At 38.8% G+C, this 13,069-nt stretch overlaps 1 long non-coding RNA gene across 1 annotated transcript; it reads left to right on the top strand.

Annotated features, from left to right (window-relative positions):
- Positions 1–4,176: 4,176 nt before the first annotated feature.
- On the top strand, positions 4,177–6,577 carry LOC138598760 (uncharacterized). Its single transcript, XR_011308657.1, has 3 exons — positions 4,177–4,237; positions 4,346–4,537; positions 5,735–6,577. It is a non-coding gene; the product is annotated as an uncharacterized lncRNA (long non-coding RNA).
- The last annotated feature ends 6,492 nt before the right edge of the window (positions 6,578–13,069 follow it).

The raw sequence follows: 13,069 nt of genomic DNA, 5'->3' as shown, positions 1-13,069 counted from the left end.
CCGATATTAGTGAGCCGTCTACTGGCCAAGATCCATTCAACAGATTGCTCAATCTATAGACAGACAAAGGCAGATGGACAAATAAAAAAAATAATTTTGAGCAGTCTTGCCGAAAAACTTTTTTGGTGGTTCACTGTTGGAAATAAGTTAAGATATCTCAAACATGTATTCACAAAGCCATAAACTTCAGTGAGACTCCCATCTGTTGGTTAGAAGTGAATTGAACCTAATGACATGGTATGTTACTAGCATCAGAATACATCAAGACTTTTAGAAGTATTACTAAGAATATATTTATTCTTGTAGAATCTTTCTACGATCACTCATGGAATCCCATTTTTTGAGGCTGCAACTGAAACCAAAAAACAACAACATAGTCCACACATAGCTCCATGCTGGTGGACAAACGACAGATCAGAGAAGAGATCTGACCAGAAAAGGGGATATGTGGAGAAAAAAAACGTGAAAGACACATCAAAATGCCAAAAATGAATGTTAAGAAAATAAACTGCCATTTAACTGCAAGATGTACTGCCAAACTTAGCATATAATTAGGGCAGAATTGTGGTTTCAGAGAAGAAAAAAATCTTAATTCAATCATTAAAAATCTTAAATATTAATAATACATAATAATCTTAATTCTTTATTCGTATTTCTTAATTTAATACGAAGCCCCCCTGGGGACATCTGAGGGAAAAAATAATAATGCGTGGCCGCGAGATAGTAATGTGTGGTTTTAAGAAAAGAAAAGAAAAATGTCCTGAAGCAGCGGCAAGAGGTAATGGATCTCAGAGATAAAGGAAGATTATTCCAGTCAAATGGAGCTTTGTATTGAAATGAGCGGCGACCAACTTCTTTGAGAATTCTTGGGACAAAGAAAAAGGGATATTGCGTATGTCTGAGTGAATGTAAAGACCTATATGGAACCAGAAACTGTTTTAAATAGGAGTGGCAATTGAAATGGACAAATTTGAAAATGAACTGGACCCAGTGAAATTGCCCTCTAGATATAGGCTGCAGCCAATTAAGTGATTCATACATGAAACATTGTTGAGTTCTGTATGGGCACCTCAAGATAAATCTACACAGGGAATTATAAAAAACATTAAGGGGCTTAAGATTAGTGTCTGAGGTGTTCTGATAAACAATATCAACATAATCAATAATCAGTAAAAACTAAGAAAATGTTCTTTTTCTGAATTGAAATGTAAAGCAATTAATTGAGCGACAAAGTGAGTTCAGACAGCCATATGCTTTTTTAGTAATAAAATCAATGTGGGGTTTAAATGAGAGTTCAGGGTCAACCCAAAGTCCCAGATATTTGAAGGTATCAACTTTCTCAAGGGGTGACCCATCATCAAAATAAATGTGTCAAAAGGATATGAGCGATTTTGTCGCATACCAACACCATGCTGCAGGACTTCTTATTCAGTAAGAGTCTGTTATGATGAAACCATTTTTGGACCGAGTTAAAATCAAACCGTAAAGAATTTTGAATTTGTGTCATATCTGAGTTGGAAATGTAGATAACAGTGTCATCAGCATAAAGATGAGCAAGACAGTTTGAACATATTCAACATATTCATGAATAATTAATAAAGAAGTGGAAGGTGGAACCTTGTGGAACACCCCTTTCGCCAATATTGTAGTCGGACTGAGACCATTCAAAAACAAAACACTGACGTGTCTTATGCAGATAGGCATTAAACCAGAGGAGAGCATTTTGATTTAAACCAATAGAATAGAAAGATCGAAAGATCAATAAAAATTGCCCCTGTGAGTTGGCCTTTATCAAAAGATGAAAACACATTGTTAGTAAATTTAAGAAGAGCAGTGGTGGTGGAAAAATTGGGTCTAAAACCTGAAACCTTAAAGTTTTGAGATCCACCAATAGAAGAGAAATGCTTCTTAAAATGGGAATAATGGTAAATAAGTATAGGTTCAGAAATAGGTTCATTATTAATTTGTAACCGGTTTATGGCACTTTTATTAGTTTTATTAAGAATATGGTTCAATAGATTCCAAAAGTGTCTGGGGTTATGAAAATTCTGAGAGAAGCTATCTTTATAATAGTTGGATTTTGCATTCCTTGTTTTGGTCTTCCATGCATTTATTAAGATTCTGTAATTTTCCCAATCAGCAGAATCTTTTGACAGGCGATATTTGGCCCTGGCTTTATCCCTTTGTTTGAAAAAGCTTATAAGATGTGAGCTGATCCAAGGTAATTGTCTGCCTTTAAGGCATTTGTTCATATTGTGCATATTTCATACTTCATATTCCCTTGACAAACATTGATCATTGCCTCAACTACTACTAATACACCAATATTAATTCTAGTAGACCATTACAAACTGATAATAATAATAGTAATAATAATAATAATAATAGTCACCCGCAGAGGTCCCTATCCTCCACCCTGAAGGTTATAAACAGCAACATGGCTTAAGATGACAACAGAAAATAATGATAACAATTATACAACATATTAAAATTGAACTTATATGTACATTGCTCTATCATTTCATTTGGCCTGAGTGACTCATTTTACGCCTAGGTATATATTCCAAATGTGTATAATAATAGGCAACAAACAGTAACATGTTATTTCCAGCTGCCATAGAATGATTGTGGTTTGTCTATGCCCCAAAATAACTAGATCTAAATGTATAGAAATTATCATTTCCAGCAATCAAATATACTTTGTTACCACACAACTATATAGAAATGAGAAAATAACACTTAAAGTGTCATCTTCCTTGTTTCAGTGGACAAATGCACATTATAGATCTACAGGAACATATTTCTCTTTACAATTTAGCAGAGGATCTAAATTTGCAGTGGGGTGTGAGAGATGTCACTGGCATGCTTTGCAAATATGGTTTTTCTTTATGCGTGTTGGAGGCCTCTTGGGGCAGCTCTTGTGCCACAGTGGGCAAAGGCAATACTGGGTCTTACAGGGTAAAAGCTCAACCTTCTGTTATGTCCCATCATTGCCCCTGCGCTTCTCATCTATACATGCAAGACCTGGTTTTAGTCTGACCACTGCATTCTGCACCTGCAATGATGGGAACAACTGTGTAATTTCTACGGGTACTCTCACTTTTATCTTTTAAGTGTCCCACCGTAACCAAAGACGCCATGGTTTGATGGAGAGAGAGAAATAGAAAGGCTTGTATCAGACTTCACAGAGTTCTCTTTGGAGCCAAATAGGGTTTAGTACGTTTTTGTTATTTTCATTTTGTGTTATTTTCTAATTTCTATATAGTTGTGTGGTAACAAAGTATATTTGATTGCTGAAAATGGCCATGTCTATACATTTAGATCTATTTTTTTTTGGGCATAGACAAACCACAATCATTCTTTGGCAGCTGAAAATGACATGTTACTGTCGGTTGCCTGTTATTATACACATTTGGAATATGAGTATATAAAATGAGTCACTCAGGCCAAATGAAATGATAGAGCAATGTTCTTATAAGTTCAATTGTAATATGTTGTATAATTGTTATCATTATTTTCTTGTTGTCATGATTATCCTAAGCCATGTTGCTGTTTATAACATTCAGGGTGGAGGATGGGGACCTCTGCTGGTGACTTTGAAGATAGCTGGACTATGTTAACTAAACACAACCGAAAATTAGATCACAAAAATCACAAAAATATTTAATTGTGAAAAGAAAATTGATGAACGGGAAATAAGGAAACTAAAATCTGTGATGTCGAGGTTTGATTATTTGATTATTAGATTTTCTTTTTTATCTACCTAATACTCATTTAAAGACCTGCAAAAAATGTTCTGGACTCTTTGATATAAAAAAATTATGAAATTATATCAGATCGATTACAATTTAACTTAAATCTACATTCTGTGTCCATCTATCTATCTGCCTGCCAGCCAGCCAGCCAGCTAGCACTGTTTAGGGGCTTTTAATTTGACATTTTAACTATTACTTCCGTGTCAAGTGACAGCCCAAATGTATTCCTTTATTCATTGCGATAAAATCAAAATAATAAATGGACAAAACTGGACCGTTTCTTTTGAATTGGTTTTGTTGTTTTTTCAATTTTGGATTCTGAGTGACAAAACGAGAAAGTGTTTTCTCGTTTTTGGTCTAAAACGATAAAACGAGCCTTTTTAAGCTGTTACGTTTTGATTTGATCACAGAACGGATTATGCGATGATACCCGGACCTACCAGGACCCAAATCTTCCTCCGACAGCAACAGGGCAGGGCAAGGTGAGTTCGAGCCACAAACGGTTTCATTTAAGGGGCTTCTAACTGGGGACAGCTAACACTTGTTTCCTTCCTCCTCGCCGTGACTCTGTCTCCCCCTCCACCCTGAAGCACTGTGCCGATCAGCTGTCTCCGGTGTTCACTGACATCTTCAACACCTCTCTAGGACCTGTCCCGTGCCAGCCTGCTTCTAGGCCTCCACCATCATTCCTGTCCCCAAAAAGCCAAGGACCACAGGACTTGATGACTACAGACCCGTCGCCTTGACCTCTGTGGTAATGAAGAGCAGCGCGATGACTCACAGTAAGCATTTAAAAGTTTTCGCCAACATGCCACACAGATTTTAATGGGCTCAATGAAAGAACCATCAATGAATTACCTTTAAAGCCTACATTATACTTTTACAGCAAAACAATCTCTATAGATGCAATACAAATAGTGTTTGTAATTTTTACTAGTTGTAGGCCTACACCTCTTGCTTTTACAGTGGCAAGTGCTGCAGTGAACACATCTGTCTGCGTCAAAATCACAAGGGAATGATTATTATCACGGAATTGTTTTCCTCTTCTTTATTTCTCTTGCGGCTTACCATATCATTTGTATCATAGCCATATATGAAGTAATGAAACAGACAGCTTTGCTAGTTACTAGATTTAAACTTCAATTGCACCGTGGTGGTCCTCTCCTCCACCAAGCTGCTGGTCAGAGACAAAACATCACACTTGCGAGTCCGCGGGAGCGGGGACGATAATTACACACCCTAAAAGTCCCAAAATGCGAGCAGAGCTGGAATACAAGGGCATTTAATTCACTGAGTCACAGCCATGTGGGTACATACTTATATTGGGAGAGAAGGCAGGGACGGTTTTTACAATGGCAGTTCAAAAACCTCTTATGTAAAAAGAGAGTCTGAGCATGTGACAGGATACAACAGTTATTTTTTTTCTATATGTTGTCATTTATTAAAGATCCAAACATGAACACTGTAAGCAGGCTGTTGATTATTATAAGTTAATTAATTAAACAGCGTTGGTATAGGAATTACTTTGTACCAAACTTGTTAACAGACACAGAGTGTGCTAAAACGCACAAGAGGCCTAATGCTCCTTTGAAATAATTCCCTTACTGTTTAGAGATGGGTTAGCAAAATCACGAAAATATGTAATAATAAACACTAGTATATATGATAGAGGAGTGCCATTAAAATGTGCCAGAAGCCAACATATGTAGCTTTTACAGCCACTAGCTGTCTACTTTTCCTCAATGGCTGAATAGTCCATATGATGTTAGAAAGCCCTGAATAATCAGAATTATAATAATTATGTACTATTCATTTAAATGATAACTTTTCTTATACTCTTCATTATAGTTTGTGTGAAAGAAAATTTAAAAAAAATGTATAGCTGTGGCAAGATGGTGCTTTTTTCGCCTAACGAGTGTAAGTTTTGGTTTTGGTGTGCCACCCCAAGATTTTCTGTGACCATCTCTGGCCACCCCCAGGAAAAAATCCTGGGGTCGCCACTGCCAACAGGTCCGCTTTAGGACAAGCTCTCCCAGCTGAACGTACCCGACTCCACCTGCAGGTGGATCACTGACTTCTTGTCCGACAGAAGGCAGCACATGAAGCTGGGGAAACACATCTCTGACTCCATGACCATCAGCACTGGCTCCCCTGAAGGCTGCTTTCTTTCCCCTCTGCTCTTCTCCCTGTACACCAACAGCTGCAACCCTAGTCATCAGTCTGTCAAGCTCCTGAAGTTCGCGGACGACACCACCCTCATTGGACTCATCTCTGGTGGGGACGAGTCTGCCTACAGGTGGGAGATTGACCATCTGGTGACCTGGTGTGGTGAGAACAACCTGGAGCGTAATGCTCTGAAGACAGTGGAGATGGTTATGGGTTTTTGGAAGAAGGCAGCCTGTTCTGAGTCTGTTATATCATCATAATATATATAATATATTATAAGTCGTAATATTATGAGAATAAAGTTGTTATTTTTTAGAATAAAGTTGTAATTTAAGACTTGTTTGACTAAAAATTATAAATGTAGCAGACTGAGATGCCTCATCTGTACTCCTTTCGAGGGGTCCTTGTTGGCCAATCGCCACCTAAGGGCACCATATAAAGAGAGGTAGTGTGTCATCTTGTCGCCCTCTTTGCTCTTTGCTCTTTGCTCATAGGCCCCAACCACAGGGTCCAAAAATAGCACCCGCCACTCGCCAAATGCGCGTAAAAATCTAATTTGGCGACTAAAATAAATGAGGTCGGGGCATCAGGGGCGGTGTCCTCCCATTACTTCAAAACATACTTTAAGTTGTTGACTAAATTTTGTTTTGCAACGACTCCGCACGTTGCTTCTGTTATTTAGCTTGCGCTAGAAACATGAACTAGTCATTGGTGGACCGTGCATGTTGCCAACTTGGCGACTTTACAAATCGTCTTGGCGACTTTTTTTTCAAAAGTGACTAGCGACAAATCTAGCGACTTTTTCTGGTGTTTTGGAGACTCTGACTTAAACGCACGTATCGTTCTTAAGTTACTGTCTTTAACGATCAGCAGGTGCACCCGTGAACCCCTCCCCCGTTCCAAAGCACTCATAGGCGGTCAGTCTCACAGTAGCCTCGCGCATGCAGCAGTCCCATGACAATACATGACAAAATCGATATATGTAATGTGGATCGAGACAAAGCATGAGTCATAAAGTTATTTTGAGAAGTGATGGCCTAGTGCAATGGCATAATAAAAAAAACAAACAAACTAAGAATCAAAAGAAGAAAGTTCATTTATAGTTCTAAACATATTTAGGGTGTTTTTTACTCACTTTCTGTCTCTCCCACGACGTTATTCCTCTCTCCTACAGCGTCCATTACAATGACATGCAAATAGACAGTTATGCAAATTAGGCGATGACGTCATTTAGGAACTTCTAGCGACTTTTAGGGCAGCCAACATCTACTTTCCTTACTGAGGATTTGGCAACACTGGGACCGTGGGCGTTCTCTGTTTACTTCTATGCGTCCTTTGGACAGTCACATAGCCACCCCAGCAACCCAGTGTTGTCGGCTCTTCAGGGGCTGCTGGACGGGGAACTGACGCTACATTAGCCGGCTAATGAGGACTTGCTACAGCAGCTAATTATTGAGTTTCCATGTTGTGGAGATGTATTTCCAACTCACTGCATATAAACTACAGTATACATGTACCACTGTCACTACGGGAGGCTGAGGAGAAGCTAAACACCTGAGACACCTAGCAGGAAACTGTAGAGGCTATCGCTAGCAGCTGAGCTACAGTATGGTCACTAGCGGAACTGAAGAGCTTGTAAATGACAGCCGGATGAGCGATGAAGGAGAGAGCGGAGTGCTTGATCAGAACTATTGCAAGTTTCATTGTGCAGTGGATTAATGAGCTGCCATAATGAAAAGTTTATTTTGTTTCAGTGATTAAAAATGTACTAAAGAAAAAAATAATATCAGTGTATACATACTCATTACAAGCAAAAGCCCTGCAATAAGATAAACCTGTATTAATCCCGATATTCTTACAGTACAATAACTTAAGGTAGCCTACTCATTATGCAGGAGCGCCTATTGCAGAGTAATATGTTTAATATCAGTGGATTATTATTAAAGCATTACTGCGTAGGCCTACACCACTTTTTAAATGTGGAGCTGTTTTTAAGTACTTTATATTTTTCTCTAAATTCAGTGAAAAGTATAGATACATTGTAACTTCAGTACTAAAGGAAATGTCTTAGTTTATTTCTACCACAGTTTATTATTGACCTTATATCTAAGAAAGTTTTTATGGCCGGTTAAAAAATATTGTAGCGACCAGGGGGGGCCGTTGCGTGAGGCACAAAGCATTATGGGACTGTTGATGTTCACATTATTTTAGTGTGTTTAATGAGTGTGATTTAATTGTTGTGGTTATGTTGGTGTTATATTATGTGTGTGTTGGGTGATACCACTTCATCCGTTTCTTAGGGATATCCCTTGCCATTGGAAGACAGAAAGCAGTTCCCCAGTCAATAAACCTTGTATGAATTGAGGTCAGGATACAATATTTATTGAACTGGGTTTTAGAAAATGATATGAATTTACAGTGATGTTATTAAAATCGCCCTTTTTGTACTGGTTACTTATCGAGGAAAAATGTAGCTTGTGTACTTTCATTTAATGTGGTGTGCTCGCCTACACGCCCACTAGATGGCAGTATTGGAGCACAAGTGGCAACCTGTTGAATTTAATGTATTGGAAGGCGGTTGATGTTCTGCATGCCTGATGTACACTTGTTAAGATCTTTTCTGATTAATGGTGACATTTTTAGTGCAGCCAATGGGTATGTTTTTAATGAAATGGTCGTGTGAATTATACATTGTGACTATTATTTAAAAAATAATCTAATTTAACTTTTATCTTTTCATGAACAGACTGTTAATTAGGAATCAGCTTTCTTGTGTCAGACATCACATTTGTGTTTACAAAGAAATTCATATTGGAGACTGGATGAAAATGTGTGCTGTTCACCTTCTGGATCAGAATGAGAACCAGCTGAAAATGTGGAGTACAGTGTCTATCGCAGCAATTTTTGCTTTAATCAGAATGTTAACCAAGTCAAAGCTTTTTCTGCCTTTCAGAAAGTAATGGGGCATTCTCAGAGAACATAGTATCACTGCTATAAAGTAGTTTAATGGCAGAGGAAATGTATTGTATGTATTCATTACAGGTCCCACCTGAGGAGGGCCATAGCAGCAGCCATCAAAGGGAGACTGGAAGCTGTGGACCTAGCCACCCATGGCTTCTTGTCCAAAATGTTTGACATAATACTCTCTATAGGCCTATTTGGAAAATCATCATCATGGTCATCAGATAATAAACGTTGGGTACATTCTGCAAATGTCCTGCCACAGTTCCTGACGAAGTTTCTAGACGCCATTCTTTGCTCGCTAAACCACCAGAGTGGCAGACTAGGCTCGTTTAGCGCATTGCTGCCTCACACTGGTTGGAATAGACACTACTTATTTCACAAACTGATCCACCCCCGCACACAATGGACTGTTCCACATACTATGGCACAGTTGCGTGTAAGTCACATGATAGCTACGTAGCCCAAACGTACCCACCAGCAAGAGCCCACGTGACCACAATGTAGACATCCGTACAGCCCAACGCAGCACCTAAATCAAAAAGGGGTGGGTATTTTGAAGCCAACCAATAGCATGGAAGCCTTTATGGTCCAAACCGCTTAAGTTAAAAACTCACTTGTTCACAGGTCATTTTCTAACGTCTTAAAGCGTTTTTGGCGTGTTACGACGTAGTATTTTTCCATGCTAAGACGTCCATATTTGACATATAAATGCGTACGTCGGACTACACGTTTTGACCCTTGTGGCTTTCCATAAGAAAATGACCTGTTAACAAGTGAGTTTTTAGGCTTGTTCGAGATGAGTGAGACCTGTGCAGAATCGATCGCCCCCTTGCCAAGCATATTGCGTGACGGTTAGTTTAGGCTTGTTCGAGATGACAACCGGCGAGAGTAGGCGAGAGTTGCCGATTGCAGTCGGGGGAGGAGTCATAAACTTCTTTATTGACAAGTTTGCTGCTGGCTTCGTCAAGCATCTATAATACCAACACCTCACTGTAAATTGAAGTGAATAAAGTCTTCATTTGTTGTTGTTGTTATTATTATTATTATTATTACTATCATTATTATTTTAATTGGATTTAATATTAAGTTCTCATATTTTATTTAGGGCTTTTGATAGTTATTTCGATATAAACGTCATTGCAGTTATGTTTATTAAGACAGTGTTAATGAGGAATGAGTAAAGCATCACATTGTGAATGACAGTACTTTGAGAAAACCGTTCGGTGTCTGTCTGACACTTCATGAAGTTTAATGAATAATGATGAATAAGATAGAAGTCTCATCACTTCCTTGTGGGGGGGTGTCAAGGCTTTTTTCAGCCAATAGGCGCTTCATTCAAACCAGAACAAATCCTTTCCCATCATGCATGGAGTTGTGCAGTCGGTGGGGAGCAGCTGCACTGCCTGGCCCTGAAAACTGTGGCCCCCTCACTCCCGCTGGACTTCAAAGCCTTGCGCAGTCGGGTTTTTGTCCAACTTGCTCTGAAAACCCGACTGCGCGAGGCTTCAAAGTCCCTTTTAATGCAGCTCATTAACTCTGTATCTTCTGGTCCCATTAACATTACTAACCATATATCTTCCTGGGAGTTCTTGTGCTCCCTTGTCTTGTAGGTTCCTGGGGATCGTTGCTGCAGACCACCTGCTGCTGCTGCTGTGGACCTGCTCGACTGCAATAACTACTAACATCAGTCTCCTCCATAGTATCATTATTGTTGCTGTTAATGCTAATAGTAGACCTGTTGACTTCAACTGTTACAATTACGATTACTACAACCTTTATCATTACTCTGCTTCTCACGCTAATTTATTTTTTGCTAATTTTCACACTAGTGTACCACTATTATTGGCATTGTAACCATAAGTATGTATTACCTGTTGTTGTTGATGTAACAAGGACATATGTTGTTGTTGTTGTAACAAGAACACATGTTGTTGCTGTCTTTGCCTGTCTCTATCCTGCATCTCCTTCTATCCCATTTTAGGCCCATCCTGTCGAGGCAGATGGCTGCTCAATATGAGTCTGGTTCTGCTCAAGGTTTCTGCCTGTTAAAAGGAAGTTTTTCCTTGCCAATGTGCCGAATATTGATAAGTGCTACTCATGGTGATTCATGTTGGGCCTCTCTTTAAATAACATAACAAAGAGTCGGTTTAGACCTGCTCTTTTTGTAAAGTGTCTCGAGATAACTCTGGTTATGATTTGGCTCTTTACAAATAAAATTTGATTGATTGATTGATTGATATTATGTCTAACATTTTGGACAAGAAGCCATGGGTGGCTAGGTCCACAGCTTCCAGTCTCCCTTTGATGGCTGCTGCTATGGCCCTCCTCAGGTGGGACCTGTAATGAATACATACAATACATTTCCTCTGCCATTAAACTACTTTACAGCAGTGATACTATGTTCTCTGAGAATGCCCCATTACTTTCTGAAAGGCAGAAAAAGCTTTGACTTGGTTAACATTCTGATTAAAGCAAAAATTGCTGCGATAGACACTGTACTCCACATCTTCTGCTGGTTCTCCTTCTGATCCAGAAGGTGAACAGCACACATTTTCATCCAGTCTCCAATATACAAGAATTTCTTTGTAAACACAAATGTGATGTCTGACACAAGAAAGCTGATTCCTAATTAACAGTCTTTCATGAAAAGATAAAAGTTAAATTAGATTATTTTTTAAATAATAGTCACAATGTATAATTCACACGACCATTACATTAAAAACATACCCATTGGCTGCACTAAAAATGTCACCATTAATCAGAAAAGATCTTAACAAGTGTACATCAGGCATGCAGAACATCAACTCCATTCCTGTGTATCGAAATTCAACACGTTGCCAATTGTGCTCCAATACTGCCATCTAGTGGGCGTGTAGGCGAGCACACCACATTAAATGAATGTTCGCAAGCTACATTTTTCCTCGATAGGTAACCAGTACAAAAATTGTGTTTTTAATAACGTCACTGTAAATTCACATCATTTCTAAACCCCAGTTCAATAAATATTGTATCCTGACCTCAATCCATACAAGGTTTATTGAGCGGGGAACTGCTTTCTGTCTTCCACCGACAGCATGTAGGGATTTCCCTCAGAAACGGATGGTAGTGGTATTAGTGGTATTACCCAATATTATACGTGTTAACAAGTTAAGAACTCACTTATTAACAGAAAGCCACAAGGGTCAAAACATCTAGCCCGCCGTTTGCATTAATATGTCAAATATTGATGTCTTAACACGAAAGAATATGACGTCATAACACGCTAAAATCGCCTTAAGACGTTAGAAAATGACCTGTTAACATGTACGTTTTTAACTTGTTAAGAGGTATAATATTGGATGATACCACTTCATCCGTTTCTGAGGGGAATCCCTACATATACTCGTTGGAAGACAGAAAACAGTTCCCCGCTCAATAAACTTGGTATGAATTGAGGTCAGGATACAATATTTATTGCATTAGGGTATAGAAATTATATGTATTTACAGTGAAGTTATTAAAATCGCCATTTTTGTACTGGTTACTTATCGAGGAAAAACTGTAGCTTGTGTATTTTCATTTAATGTGGTGTGCTCGCCTACACGCCCACTAGATGGCAGTATTGGAGCACAAATGGCAACCTGTTGAATTAAATACATTGGAAGGCGGTTGATGTTCTGCATGCCCGATGTACACTTTGTTAAGATCTTTTCTGATTAATGGCGACATTTTAAGTATAGCCAATGGGTATGTTTTTAATGTTATGGTCGTGTGAATGATACATTGTGACTATTATGTAAAACATAATCTAATTTAACTTTTATCTTTGACTGTTAATTAGGTATCAGCTTTCTTGTGTCAGACATCACATTTGTGTTTAGAAAGACCTTGTTAACCTTCTGGATCAGAATGAGAAATAGGAGAATATGTGGAGTACAGTGTCTATCACTGCAATTTTTGCCTTAATTAGAATATTAACCAAGTCGAAGCTTTTTCTGCCTTTCAGAAAGTAATGGGGCATTCTCAGAGAACATAGTATCACTGCTGTAAAGTAGTTTAATGGCAGAGGAAATGTATTGTATGTATTCATTACAAGTCCCACCGGAGGAGGGCCATAGCAGCAGCAGCCATCCAAGGGAGACTGGAAGCTGTGGACCTATAGCCACCCATGGCTTGTTGTCCAAAATGATAGACATAATACTCTC

This window comes from Semicossyphus pulcher, unplaced genomic scaffold (genome assembly GCF_022749685.1).
Source record: "Semicossyphus pulcher isolate SPU_LCO1_2020_fin unplaced genomic scaffold, fSemPul1.0.p SCAF_2, whole genome shotgun sequence".
NCBI lineage: Eukaryota > Metazoa > Chordata > Actinopteri > Labriformes > Labridae > Semicossyphus > Semicossyphus pulcher.
This window is presented reverse-complemented; position numbering and strand designations above follow the sequence as displayed.